Below are 13463 nucleotides of genomic sequence, written 5' to 3'. Positions count from 1 at the left end.
TATTTGTGAGAGAGAGAATGAGAGGCAGAGAGCACGAGAGGGAAGAGGGTCAGAGGGAGAAGCAGACTCCCCGCCGAGCAGGGAGCCCGATGTGGGACTCGATCCCGGGACTCCAGGATCATGACCTGAGCTGAAGGCAGTCGCCCAACCAACTGAGCCAGCCAGGCGCCCCAGGGGGAATATTCTAAATGCAGTTGTTAAAGTGAGAGGAGATCTAGGATCATGAACAATTTAGTTCACATACATAAAAGACAATTTAATGATGAACCCACCGAAAACTTTTTATGGGGCCCCCTTGTTCACACTGGCCTATCACTGTACTAATGACAACTATACAAAAAGAATCACAAAATAGTTTTGAATCTTAACAACTAGCTGAGACATTTGTATAACGCCTTAAGTAAAAGTAAAATGTGCTACAACTTACATCATTTGGAAGCAGTTTTCTAACACACGGTTTAGTTAGAACACAGAAAGGCTGCCAAGGGACACCTGGGTGGCTCAGTCGGTTAAGCGACTGCCTTCGGCTCAGGTCATGATCCTGGACTCCCGGGATCGAGTCCCGCATCGGGCTCCCCACTCGGGGAGGGGCCTGCTTCTCCCTCTAACCCTCCCCCCTCTCATGTACTCTCTCTCTCTCTCTCTCTCATTCTCACACTCTCAAAATAAATAAATGAATCTTTAAAAAAAAAAAAGAACACAGAAAGGCTATAACTTTTATATACATATATATAACCTTTATTTACACATTGTATTATATATGTGTATATATATAAGGTATATATATGTTATACATATATAACCTTATTTACACACTGTATTATTGTCCTGACGGTCAAATGTTAACACTATCCTCATCTGCACGCGGTTTGCCTGCAGGAGTCGCTGACTGACGGAATGGCTGACGTGACAGAAACCTGCAGAGGACCAGGGGGACACCGGGACGCGTCAGAGGCAAGCGGTCAGGGAGCCTCAGAGCTTGCAGTGCGGACGGACGCTGTGGTCGGCGGAGACGTCTAGAACCAGGAAGAACACCCCGCGGCGGGAGGAACACAGTTTATTTAAATAAAATAAACACATAAGCCCCTGCTGGGGCTTCTCCTGCTCCCGTCCCCGCGCGTGGGAGGCGCGGACGGGCAGCCGCATCTCCGTCTGACCCCAGGAGCGCAGCAGAGCTGGGCTTCTCTCGGTCTGTGCGCTCAGGAAGCCCGGGCCTTGTCCCTCGGGGGCCAGCGCTCGCTGGGCTGCAGATCTGCGCCCCTGTGGGCAGAGGTCAGGAACGTCTCAGTCCCCAGCAGCTCCCAGTGGAGGGAAGGGCCGGTGGCGGGTTTCTCCCCTCTCTCCCAGGCTAAGCGCTCCTGCTGCGGCAGGGGGAGGGTCACAGGCAAAACCCAGGCTTGTCCTCCGCCCCTCCCCCTCCCTTCCATCCTCACCCTGTGCCTGCTGAGGATGAATTCTCCTGGTATGGATGTTTGCAGGGAGAAGCGCAGGCAGCACTGGCTGGAACTCATCGCATAGCCACACATAGCAGCAGGGCAGAGGGGAGGCGACAATTAATCTTGCTCCGTGGGCTTGAGAAAGGAGAAGAAACATGTGCATTCATCGTCTCTCACCCCAGTACACCCGCACTTCGGGTTCCCCTGCAGCCCTCCGGAGCACCAGCAGCTTTAATGTTCTAGCACATGGAGCTGGAGTGGGGCAGGGGGGGGGGCCACCGGGCCTCCGTGCGCTCTTCTCTCGATGGTTCCAGTTAGAGCCAGAGCCATCCTTCCATCCCGGCTCACACCGCACTGCAGCCGAGAAAATGCTACTCTTCTGTTGTTACAGGATTTTTGTTCGCTTAGTGTCTGTGGTTCCTGGTCATGCCTCTGCGAAGAATGAAGAGGAAGAGCAGAGGAAGAGTGGTGGGGAGCAAAGCAAAGTTCATTGAGTGATAGCATAAAGCTCCCGGAGTGGGAGGGGACCCAGAGCGTTGCCGTTTTGGCGTTTAAATCTAGGGTTTTTATAAGCTCTTTCGAGGAACTATCTTCAACATCCTGAGCGCCAGCCCCTGTGGATTGGCTGCTAGGGTGTGCCAGTCAGGGCTTTGATCACGCACCTGTCTACCTATGGGGTTATTGTTCACGGGTTGCTGTTCTTTTGGGCTGACGTCTGGAGACTAACTGCCCCAACTTGTGATAGTGACCAATAGTTTATTTTTTTCCAAGATTTTATTTATTTATTTGACAGAGAGAGACACAGCATGAGAGCGAACACAAGCAGTGGGAGTGGGAGAGGGAGAGGCAGGCTTCCCGCGGAGCAGGGAGCCCGACGCGGGGCTCCATCCCAGGACCCTGGGATCATGAGCTGAGCCGAAGGCAGACGCTTAACGACTGAGCCAGCCAGGCGCCCCAGTGACCAATATTTTATGATTAATTGTTTCGTGTCAGGATGTTTTGCAGAGATCCCCTGTAGAGGCTGCTAGACAGGATGCTATCGTGGTCCCGTCGAAGGTGTAAAACAGGATGCTAGGGCGGGTTTGTCGTAGCTGTCGTGCTCCCCGTTTTCTTGTTGGGGACCCTGGCCCTGACTACCTAAGTGTCCAATTAACCTAGAACACCATTAGGTAGAGGGATTGCAGGGGAGGGTTTGGTTTTTTCCATTTTAAAATTCTTCCCTGTGCTGCTACACAATATGGTACAATCAGAAATGGGAAATGGGCGGGGCACCTAGGTGGCTCAGTCCGTTGAGCACCTGACTTTTGTTTTCTGCTTCTGTCCTAGGATCTAGCCCTGCCTCGGGCTCTGAGTCCGCTTGAGATTCTCTCTCACCTTCTGCCCGTCCCCAGCTTGCACGTGCTCTCTCTTTCTTTGTCTCTCAAAATAACTAAAATCTTAAAAAAAAATAAATGGGAAATGGGAGAAGGAAAGAATTGACGTAGGTTCTCATAAGGCAAAGAGACATGAAAAGAAAATAAGAAACAAACAAGAATTCCCATGTGAGACGGAGTTTAAGCCACGTTTGACTCTGTGACGTCAGCCCGCTCTTCCTCTCACAGCATAACTGTCCCGTGTGAGGAAGGCGACCAGAAGTGCCTGATGACACAGCTAGTGGAGCCCAAGCCTGTGACCCCCCGCCCCAGCGCCCCATCTCCTGCAGCAACTCCAGGGAGGAGCGGGGGTCAGAGGGCGTGCGGTGGGTCCCTCATGACACCACAGTTCCCTGGGCAGCATCAACCCCATGGAGTGGAATCTCTCAGTGATGGAGGACTCACCACCTGAGAAGGAGGGTCACTCCTGTGAGAAGTCTAATTTGAAAATGAAAAGAAAAAAAACTAAACCCCAAACACACGAACCTTCTGATGATGCCCCATTCTGTCTCCCTGAAGCTTCTAGGGAAATGACCCGTTTCTGATCCCTTAGAGTCAAACAATAAGTACAAGTCTTCACACAGCACCCTTCAAACATCTGAACTCTTGTCGTGAGCGAGGTGATTGCATCAGGCTAAAAGCAAACACAAGATGGTGTTTTCAGTACAATGTTGATGTGATTAATCCGGCCCAGCATCACCCGAAGCGTGAGGTTCTCCGGGAGGCCTTTCTGATGAGGCCGAGTAATTTACTGACTCTGATGATCTGCATTTGGGACCTGCTATCCGCCAGGCAGTGGGGATGCAGCCGCAAGCGGGTAAAACAGGCTTGGTGTGTTAATCTATGCAACGTTCGGCCTGAGGAGACAGGCATCTGGAATCTAGAGCAAGGACCCCATCCTGGGAGCAGCTCAGGACATCCTCCCTGAGCAGGGGCCACGTGACCCGAGCCCCCAGGATGGACAGGTAGCTGACAGAGCAGGGATGGTGGGTGGAGGCCAGCAGCTGGGGAGAAGTCCTGGCTCCGGGACAGTGGGGCCGGTTCTCAGGATGGACCGGGTGCAGGGAAGTGGCCGGCAGCGGCGGCAGCGGCAGCATGGAGCTGAAGCGGGCAGGCCTGGGCCCGGACCAACCGGATTCCAGAATGTTCTCCATCACCCCCTGAGCTGCGGGACCAAACACACTCCTTATCCATGGACGCCTCAGCCTCCTCCCCTGACCTGTGGCCGATGCTGCAGGGATGAGCTGACCCCTGTGACGTGCTCAGCACGGTGCCGGGCACGGGGCTGCGGCTGGACCACTGCTTCCTCTCGTGGCTGGAAGGAAACAGGTGGGAGGGAGGGGAGCAGGTGGCCTGGCGTGGGCGTCCACGTGGAGGAGGCCGCTGGGGCGCCGTGTGGACAGGAGACGGGACCGGAGGAGAGTCCGTGCAGGGACGGGTCAGGAGGCCCCGGCAGGGGTGCTGCACTCGTGGCCTCTGTCCGCCCTCTCCCTCCTGAACGACCCCTCTGCCATCTCCAGTGCTTTTCACACTCCTCACCACATCGTCCTCCCGTCACAGGTCAACCTGAGATGACAAGAAATACTGAGCTCACTTAGGACTCTTCATGAGGACAGGTGTGTTGGGGAGAGTTACCCGGAGAAGGAAAGAAGCCGCAGTTCTTTTTGCTGCCACGGTAGAATCACAGGACAGGAAAGGAGAGCAGAGCAGAGCAGGGTTTTATTAAAGTCGCTCCAGGGGAAGCAAGGGCGTCAACAGACACTAAGGCCCCGGTAACTCCAAGGTTTCGGCTCATACCAATGTCTTCTTTTGGGTGCAACCTGGGGTCGCAGCATTGGAGTGACAGGCCTGGATTGTATAATAATTAGCCAACAACCATGTCCTTTCCCAAGATGCATCGACATGCCTGCAGGGGTCGCAAACCACAACATTGCTTCCGTTCTAGGGACAGAGGTCGACAAGGACAAGGCCCTGCATTCTGCAGGCACAACAAACTTGACTTTCTCTGCTGGGGGATGCTGTAACCACAAACTGACGGCCAGATAGCTGGAAGGGGGTGCTCCTCGGTGGGGGCTCTCTGTCAAGACATCAGACATCTGAGGTCCATCCTCCCGTCGCTCATGCCCAGCGAGCTTCCCGCCCACACATCGAACGTGCACATTGAACAAATGTGTGTAACGTGCCTCCGGAGTTCACTTTGCGGTGGAGATAACCTCAGAAGGAGGCAAAATGTAGCCCCTGATCTCCCAAGATGCTCTTCGGACAAGGAGAAGGGGCTCTGAGCTCCGAGAGCAGGTATAAACGAGATGGGGTCTTGGGCTCCTTGTCCCCATGAGGAATGCAGGACCTGGCTTGTCCATAGGCTGGAACCTATCAATGGACCTGGAGCCCAGGCTTCTGCAGGGACAGCCGGTGTATGTGTGAGTGGGGTCTGCAAAGAAACAATAGCTCACCGGGGAGAAGCAGTTCTCTGAAAAGCCAGCTTTACATTGCCTGCTAGTTCCAACCTCAGGAATGCTCTGGAGCGTGGTTTCAGTGAGCTTCTGTGCGCAGCACAAGGAAAGGGCCTTTTGCTATTGCCGGGAGGACCGCATTCCTGTGTGTGGTTTGCAGCATCTCATAGAGCAAAAGGCCACTCGGTGCCGCACAGAAGGAGGAAGAGGCCAGGTCTTAGGAGGCAGGGAATCGTATGCCGTCTTGTCTAAATTTGGGACAGAGCCTTCGTGGCTTATGCTATTACTGACTTTAGACTTATAAAGGAGAAGAGACTCCTTATACATTCCACAGATATGCTTTGGCTGAAAGTGGCAGAAATGCAACTCAGGCTGTCAGAATGGGGGGGGGGTTGTTGTCTTAGTGAACAAACAAAACTAGCAAGGATGCCACTGTCCTCGTGTGACTGGAACCAGGGTGTGGAATGCAGCTAAAACCTCCCCATCTCTTATTTCCTCTTTTCTCTGTACTGGATCATTTTTCAGACCAATCACCCGTACAAGCTCTAGTTTTAGCCCTTTCTAGGTTCGTCCCTCTCAGCTTGCCAACAAAGAAACACAGAGGTCTTCCTTCTCTGCACCAAGGGAGGGAAGAGGCAGCAGGCCAGGGTCCTGGGCTCTCCAGGCAGGGGAGGGGAACCACCCTCCAGGTTCCAAAAGGTGGGGTCTGACCCCTGCACAGGAGCTTCCCCCCTTGGTCATCTTCGGCATGGTGTTCAGACGCTCGGGTTCTGCAGGCCTGGGGATAGGGGAGGGGACATATGCGGGTCCAGGAGGAAATGTGAGGCAGAAGCCTGGGCCCTGAGTCCTGTGTGATGTCATTGTACCACTGCGGTGTCCAGCCTCCAAGCTCCAGGATGGCATCTCCATGGCTCCAGCTGCTGGGACCGCCCCTGTTGGAGGCCCTGGGGCTGCTATTCGCGGAGCAGGGGTTCCACTGACTTCACAGGTAGAGATGGTTTCTAGGTGGCAGAGGCTGTGAAACAGGGGTGGACGGCAAGTGGCTGAGAAACCGTAGCCCAGGGAGTGGGAATCTGAAAACTCCAGAATCAGAAAGCAGGGCTGGCCCTTCAGGGTACACGGGACTTGCTCCCCTTCCTCTCAGTTCCTTGATGCCCCTGCCTCCCCAGCATGAGGGGGTCTTGCTCTGGAGGAGGGGAAGCCCCTTAACCACCTCCCCCTCTCTGTTTTTCCCTTCTTTCCGGAATGTTTGAACTATTCATAGTGTCAGTGTGGAAAATGCCTGAACTTAAGTACAGTTTCCTGACCGATGACAGAGCTCAGCCCTGTGTGATGACCATCAGGTGACAACCAGGACCTCCACCAGGGCCCCAGCCAGAAGTCCCTGCGCCTCTTCCAGTCAGTACCCATCTCCCCCACAACGGTCCCTAAGATGACCCCTTCCCCTGACTCTCGTCCCGGCTTCCTCCACCTGCACTCTTGTTGGCCCCCACCCCCTAATGTCACTACTTCCTCCCTCTGCTCACTCCTCCAGGAGCAGCCCCAGGTTCCAGGCCATCCCCCAGCGGAGCCCCTCCCCCCCTCCCCCCCTCCTCCCCTCCTTCTACCTGACCTTAGGAACTGAGAATCCAGAGCTGGTTCCCTGGAGGAGGACCCGTTCGCCCTGAAGCAGCAGCAGGAACAAGTGACAGCGACTCCAGGGTCAAGGTCTCATTAGGAGACTGAGGGCACCCAGAATGTGTGTGGGGTCCACGGCGGACCTGGGAACCAGCCGTGATGGCCTGAAGTCTGTTCCTCCCCGAGGCCAGACTCCATGGTCCTTCAACGGGGAGAAACCACCTATGTCAGCATGTAGTTTTGGAGACAATTCAGACTGAGGACTTGACACCGGATGGGGGCTTCCCCTGTGTGCACAGCCCTGTGCCCCTCCTGGGAACCCAGGGAGACCCTGGGGAGGTCCCTGCGGAGAAGCCCAAAGGGCGCTCAGGTCACCTGTCCTCAGCCCTGTGGCCACACGGGAGCGCTGCGGCGCTCCGGTCCCGCACCGCCAGGGGGAGCACTGGGCTGAGCTGAGTCAGGCCCAGAGGGCTGACCTGCAGTCTGGGCATGGGCTGGGCGGGGCGGGGCAGAGGAAGGGGCCTTCTGAGCAGCCCTGGGGGCAGGTGCAGGGGTGGGGAGGGGATCTGAGGAGAGGAGCGCTCTGGAGCCCTGTCCCGTGTTTGAGTTTCCATCTGTCCTCCCCACAAGCCCAGGAAAATTGAAGAGTAGATCCTTGTTCCTCCTGGACTGATTCCCTCCCTGAGGGCTATTTTACAAAAGACACTCCTTTATCTTAGAACCGTTGGAGATTCACAGAGAAGTGACAGAGGTAGTGCAGAGTCCCTGGGTACCCCACACTCAGTTGTCCTGTCGTTAACACCAATCTCACCGTCATGCATTTGTCACAGTTAACGACCCCACATTCACACGTTACTACGGATCTCCACACGGGATTTGCTGTCATGGTTTTGTTTTCTCTCCCAAGACCCCATCCAAGTTACCACATTGAGTCCCCATCATGTCTCCTTCAGGCTCCCCTAGCTGTGACCGTGTCTCAGAATGTCCTCATTTTTCATGGCCCTGAAGTGTTTGAGGAGATGGTTCGGGTACCTTGTAGACTGTCTCTCACCGTGAATCAGGCTGACTGAGGCTGTGGGGTTTGGGAAGACCACACCTGGCTGGGCCGTTCTCCACACGCCACAGCAAGAACATACAGCGATCCCTTGCTCGTCACGGATGAAGTTCACCCTCACCCCCTGGCTAAGGTCGTCTTACCCAGATGCTCCCTGTGAAGTTCCTTCTCTTGCTTTTTCCCTTTCCATAAAGCAGTCTTTGGAAGGCAGTCAGGACGTGCAGCCCACAGGTGAGGGCTGTCCCGCGGTGACAATTTGCGTGCAGGTTGTTGTGCAAACGGGAGTTCTCAAATGAGTTGGGTAAATACCTTACAGGGGCATCAGCAGCTTGTGTGCTTAGTCCATGTTTGACTCTATAAGAAACTGCTGACCATCTCCCACAGCGGCTGTGCTATTTTGTATTCCTGCCCTTAGGGACTGAGGCTTTCTGTGGCTCCCTGTCCTGGGCAGCAGGTGACGCTATCAGCGCTTGGAATCCCACCATCTAACAGGTGTGTGATGGCAGATCACTGTTGCTGTCTTTTGCATTTCCGTGGTGACACTTTTTGTTGAACATCTTTTCATATGCTTGTTACCCATGAGTGTATCTTCTTCAGCTCTCCAAATTTTTGCACATTTTTAATAATCATTCTTAATATTTTTATTGTGAAACCCATCAGTCTTTCAAACGAATTAAAAACCTTTTTCAATATTTTAATGAAAAATTCTCACATTGTCATATATCAACATTTACTCTTCATCTTTCATATGTCATGAAAAACACCATTATTATATGCTTGGAAAATCCTCAAACCCATTCTCTAGTGAGTATGCATCATAATTTAAAGAGTATTTTCTCCACTCAAATAAAAAAAATCTTTTGTTACAAGGCTACAATCATTATATGGCAAAGCAATTCCCACTTACATGTTTTACATAGTCCCATGAAGAAAGAACTCATTGTTCCTAAACCCTGATGCAAGGCATTTCAAAGCCCCCAAATAAAACGTCGGTGCAAACAGCAGTGCAGTACGTGAGTGAGATAACATGAGCTGAATAGTTTTTACACGGTTTGACCTAGACTAAGGGAAACATAAAATCCATCATAGCCACAGCTATAAAGTATGTTAAGATTCACAAGAATTTGTTTCTCTCATTATATAGAGAAGAACAGGGTGTATGATCCCTTAGGAAAAAAGAAAACCTCAAAAAAGAAAGAAAAAAAGAAAACCTCATAAATATTTTCATATTGAAAAGCGGCATGCTCCCTGCGTTTGAATGAAATCAGCATATTCAGAAGTGACCAGCAGGAATAGCAAATGGCATATCTGGACACCCAGCTTAACTATCCCCCAGGCCTAGAGGTCTGGACCCTTTGTAGCACCATGGAAAAGGCATTAGAAAATCACAAAGGTACGTGACTGCAAACTCACCCTGACACAAGGCTCACTTAGTCCGCAGTAACGGACAGCAATGATGCAGAGAAGGTTTTGTCAATTATTGATTAGATATACCTGGCAAGAAAAAATCTGTTATGTTAATCCATCTCGTGTATATCAAGCACCAGTTGCAGGAAGATTATCAAACACCTCCAGCATATTGTTGCTCAGCCCTAGAGTTCATTTCTCACCACTTTGCCCCTTATACCCCGAAAGCCAAGGAAGATAAAAATAGAATGGTGAGAGCTAGTGTAAGAAAAATTCAATTCCTTCCCTATCAAATGTCTATCTCTCAAGTAAAACACAGAGGAAGCAACAAACTTAAGAAGGTCTACTGCGTTCTCTGGAGCTTTCCATCCCAGAACAATTTGTGCCTCTACTAGAGGATTAATGCCTGGGGTGAGGAGGCCAAAGCCAGGCCTTGGTGCCCCATCAGAGAAGGCCAGGCTAGCCTTACTGCTGGAAGGCCACACTTTACATTTCCGCTGCACCTCTCACAAATCTCCCCATTGGTGAGGCAAAGAGGTGTGAGTGTGAAAACGACTCAGGGAGCCCATCAAACCCCACTAACAACACCAAAATAGACTGCACTGTGGATTAACTTCATATATGAAAACAAACACATTGGCCCCTTTTCCAGTGGTAATTATGATTAGCATGCCCTTCTTAGGCATAAAAGGAATAATGGTGTATCTGGGTTTATGCGCAGTTCATAATCAAGTATAAATATTCAGACCGTTTCATTTTAAAATTACAGATGAAAAGTGACTCCCAAAAGAAGATCAATTTCTTCATAAAGGAAATATAGTTTATAAAAAGCTGGAATGATGGTTAATTCAAATACAAAAATTCATACACAAAAAGTCCTCCTTTTCCCTTCCCAACTTGCTTAGGTTCATCCAGTTGATTCTACCACACAAATGTACTATCGTTTTATCACAGAGTAAAATACTACAAAATGCCTCAGTTAACAAACTGAGGGCCACTTCTTGACAACTGCATTAAAACTGCAGCATTTAGGTAGAGCTGAGAATCACCACTCTTAAGCGTGGTTTCCTTCTTCCTGTTTTGTGTCCCACAATGATCATTAAAGGAAGGAATCTGGTCTGTAAAGGACTGGGTCATCCACTGCCCATTTGGAATGTCCCGGAAAGTTCATTCTCCGCTGTGAGTTAGCCCCGTGGAAGGGAAACTGCAAGGGTCGCCGTTGCATGGATTTTCTGCATAAGCACTGCCATACGCTGCTTCATAACCTGGGTCATATTTCTCTTCCTTAAGAGCCATCTTCTTTGCATCCTCTTGGGCTAGCTGTGGATCAAACGTACATTCACTTCTTGAACGTCTGTGTTTGGTTCAACGCCTTTCAACTGATCTCTCAAGTCTCTCAGCTTAATGTGCTTTGTGCTGGACTCCAGGAAACTGAGCACATCTCGCACTGGATGAGGGCATAGCAGGGCAGGGAGTTTCTGTGCCTGCGATCTTATGGGGCCGAAGTCCAAGTTCGAAGTTTTTAACCTTAACTCCAAAAACTTCTTTACTAAAAATTTCATAAAGACCTTTTCCATTAAACACTGCTATCCGTGGCTGATATTGCTGTGATTTCTGCACGGGAAGACGTTCTCCTTCACAACATTCTTTACTGGAAAGAGCTTTGCTGCCTGGTGTCCTTCCCACCACATTGGTAAATCCAATACCATACTTTCCCGGTAGAGCGTGATCATCCACTGGGTTCAGCTGCACCTCACTATGGCCTGACATAAACAGACACTTCCAGAAATGGTTTCCAGGTCCAGGGTAATGATGCCCTTTGTAAGCTGCCATTAGTCCTGGGTTTATGCCAAGAATCACAATGTTCAGATTGAAGGCCAAAATGTCCGGGAGGGTCTTAGAGGTTCAGCTTCGGAAACACCGTTAAGACGGTCTACCTTTCTTTTCACTTTAAATGTGTCTGTAATTTTCTTTTCTTGCTTTTCTTTTGATTTTGTGGACTTGTCAGATTTTTTGGCCTCAGCAGGCTTTTGGGGTTCTACTGGATGTTTTGGTTCTGTTGGCCTGGGTTTTCTTTTTCCTTCCTTTTGGGGGTCTCGTGTGCAGGTTCGCGAGCAGGAACGGGGTCTGGAACTTGTGCCGCATTTGCTCTTCCCTCACCACTGCCCCATCAGGAGCCCCAGCCATCATTCATGGGCATGGGGAAGCTCGAGCTCGCTGAAGGGAAGGGCTGCCCCCATTCTCCGCTTCCATCCCCCAGTGCGGCTCCAGGGCAAGCGAGTGCTGGTCTCCGGGTTCGCCTGGGAACCGCCCCCCACCCCGTACCACAATAACGAGAGCCCAGAGCCCCGACAGGAATGTTGGCTGAACCCGGCTAGGGGCTGGCGCTCAAGCTCCTCCCCCGAGTGTCTAGTCCCATCCCCCACACCCCCCAGCCCCGACCCCCATTTTTGCTCATTTTTTTAATGAGTTCTTTTATATGTAACTAATGAATCGTTGAACACTACATCAAAAACTAATGATGTACTATACAGTGGCTACCTGAACATAATAAAAAAAGAAAAAATGAGTTCTTTTCTTATTGGTCCTTTTTTAAGGGTTTTATGAGTATTCTACAGCAAGTCCTTTATCAGATATGTGATTTGCAAGTATTTTCTCCCAGTCTGTGTCCTGAGTGTGTTTCTTGATGCAATAATAGACATTAGGGCACAGATGTATTTTTCTCATAAGACACATGGCTGTGCTGGATTTGGGGTAGAGAACTTGGGTGACTGGGGGAATGAGGGGTTACCATGTGACTTCTTTATTTTTGTATATTTGTGAGTATCTATTGAATTCTCTTGTATGTGCATGAATAAAGTTTTCAAAAAATACACTATAAAATCCCTAACCCCTGACAGATCATCCTCAGACCATGAATGAAGACTCAGGTTCTGAACTTCTACTTTAGGGCCAATTATCTTTTCACTGAACTATTTGGCCTTTGAATTTCTATTTGTGAAACAGGTGGGCCGAGGGCAAATTCTCCCACTGAAATAGCTTGAAATGTAGAAAAACCATCAGCTTGAGAGCATTAAACCTGACATGATAGTACTAAATGAAACAATGAGCACCCCCCCAAAACAAAGGGAAAGACCCTGCCTTGCCCCGCAGAAAGCAGGGTCCTGAGACACAGAGCAAAGGCTCTGTGAGTCCCCTGCTCAGAGTGCAGCCGGGCGGCCCAGCCCTTCCAGCCCTGAGCTGCTGACTTCCCCACCATCTCCTTCTTTTTTAAAGTATAAATAAAGCATTTACCTTCTGATTCTGATGTGTACGTGAGATGAACAATATATATGATGTCATGTCTATTCACTGAAGAAAAATTATAAAATGGGAAAAGTGATACATGACAAAGTAAAAAGGATGTAATCCTCACCCTTGAGCTGTTTTGTTGCATTTGCTTCTAGTCTCTTCTATACCCTCCTGCTGCTGGAAGTCTCTCTCTCTAAGGTGATGAGCAAAGACCCAGGGGCTCCAGCCCTGCTCTCTCCAGATGCCATTTCCCCAGTCAGCTCCCTGTCCCCCTCCTGAGAGGCCTGCCTCTCACTTCCCCCTCCCTGCTCAGCCTCCTGCACTCCTTCCCTGCTCCCCTCTCTGAGGTGATGAGCTCATGTGTTCCTCACTCAGAAAAGAAGGACTCAGGGGAGAACTGTGCACCCCCCATGCCCCACCCCAGGTCTGCACCTGTGTCCTCAGCTTCTAAGCGGTGTTGGGGGAGAGCCCTCCTGTCTCAGGCTGCCCCTCCACTGGGCACACATGGCCCCTCACTCACCTGCAGCCTGCACTTCCCCCTGTCCCCTGGCTCAGCCATCCCTCCTACAAACATGCTGCCATGACTCCCGTTCAACAACATGAAGCAAAACTAAATAAACCCAAACAAAATCATCCTATAAAAACCCAGTGCTTGCTCCCAGGACTCCTGCAACTCCTGCCCCATCTCTGTGGCCTCCGTGCAGAACTCTTCCTGACCCATGTCACCCACCATGTCGTCCTTGCAGCCAATGGATAGAGGCACAGAGTTGCACAAGTCAAATCCTTCCACAGT

General features: G+C 50.8%; 1 pseudogene; it reads right to left on the bottom strand.

Moving 5' to 3' along the window:
• Positions 1-972: 972 nt before the first annotated feature.
• LOC113936874 lies at positions 973-11569 on the bottom strand (annotated as a pseudogene).
• Between the last annotated feature and the right edge of the window lie 1894 nt (positions 11570-13463).

The sequence above is a fragment of the Zalophus californianus genome, chromosome 7, assembly GCF_009762305.2.
Source record: "Zalophus californianus isolate mZalCal1 chromosome 7, mZalCal1.pri.v2, whole genome shotgun sequence".
Lineage (NCBI taxonomy): Eukaryota > Metazoa > Chordata > Mammalia > Carnivora > Otariidae > Zalophus > Zalophus californianus.
This window is presented reverse-complemented; position numbering and strand designations above follow the sequence as displayed.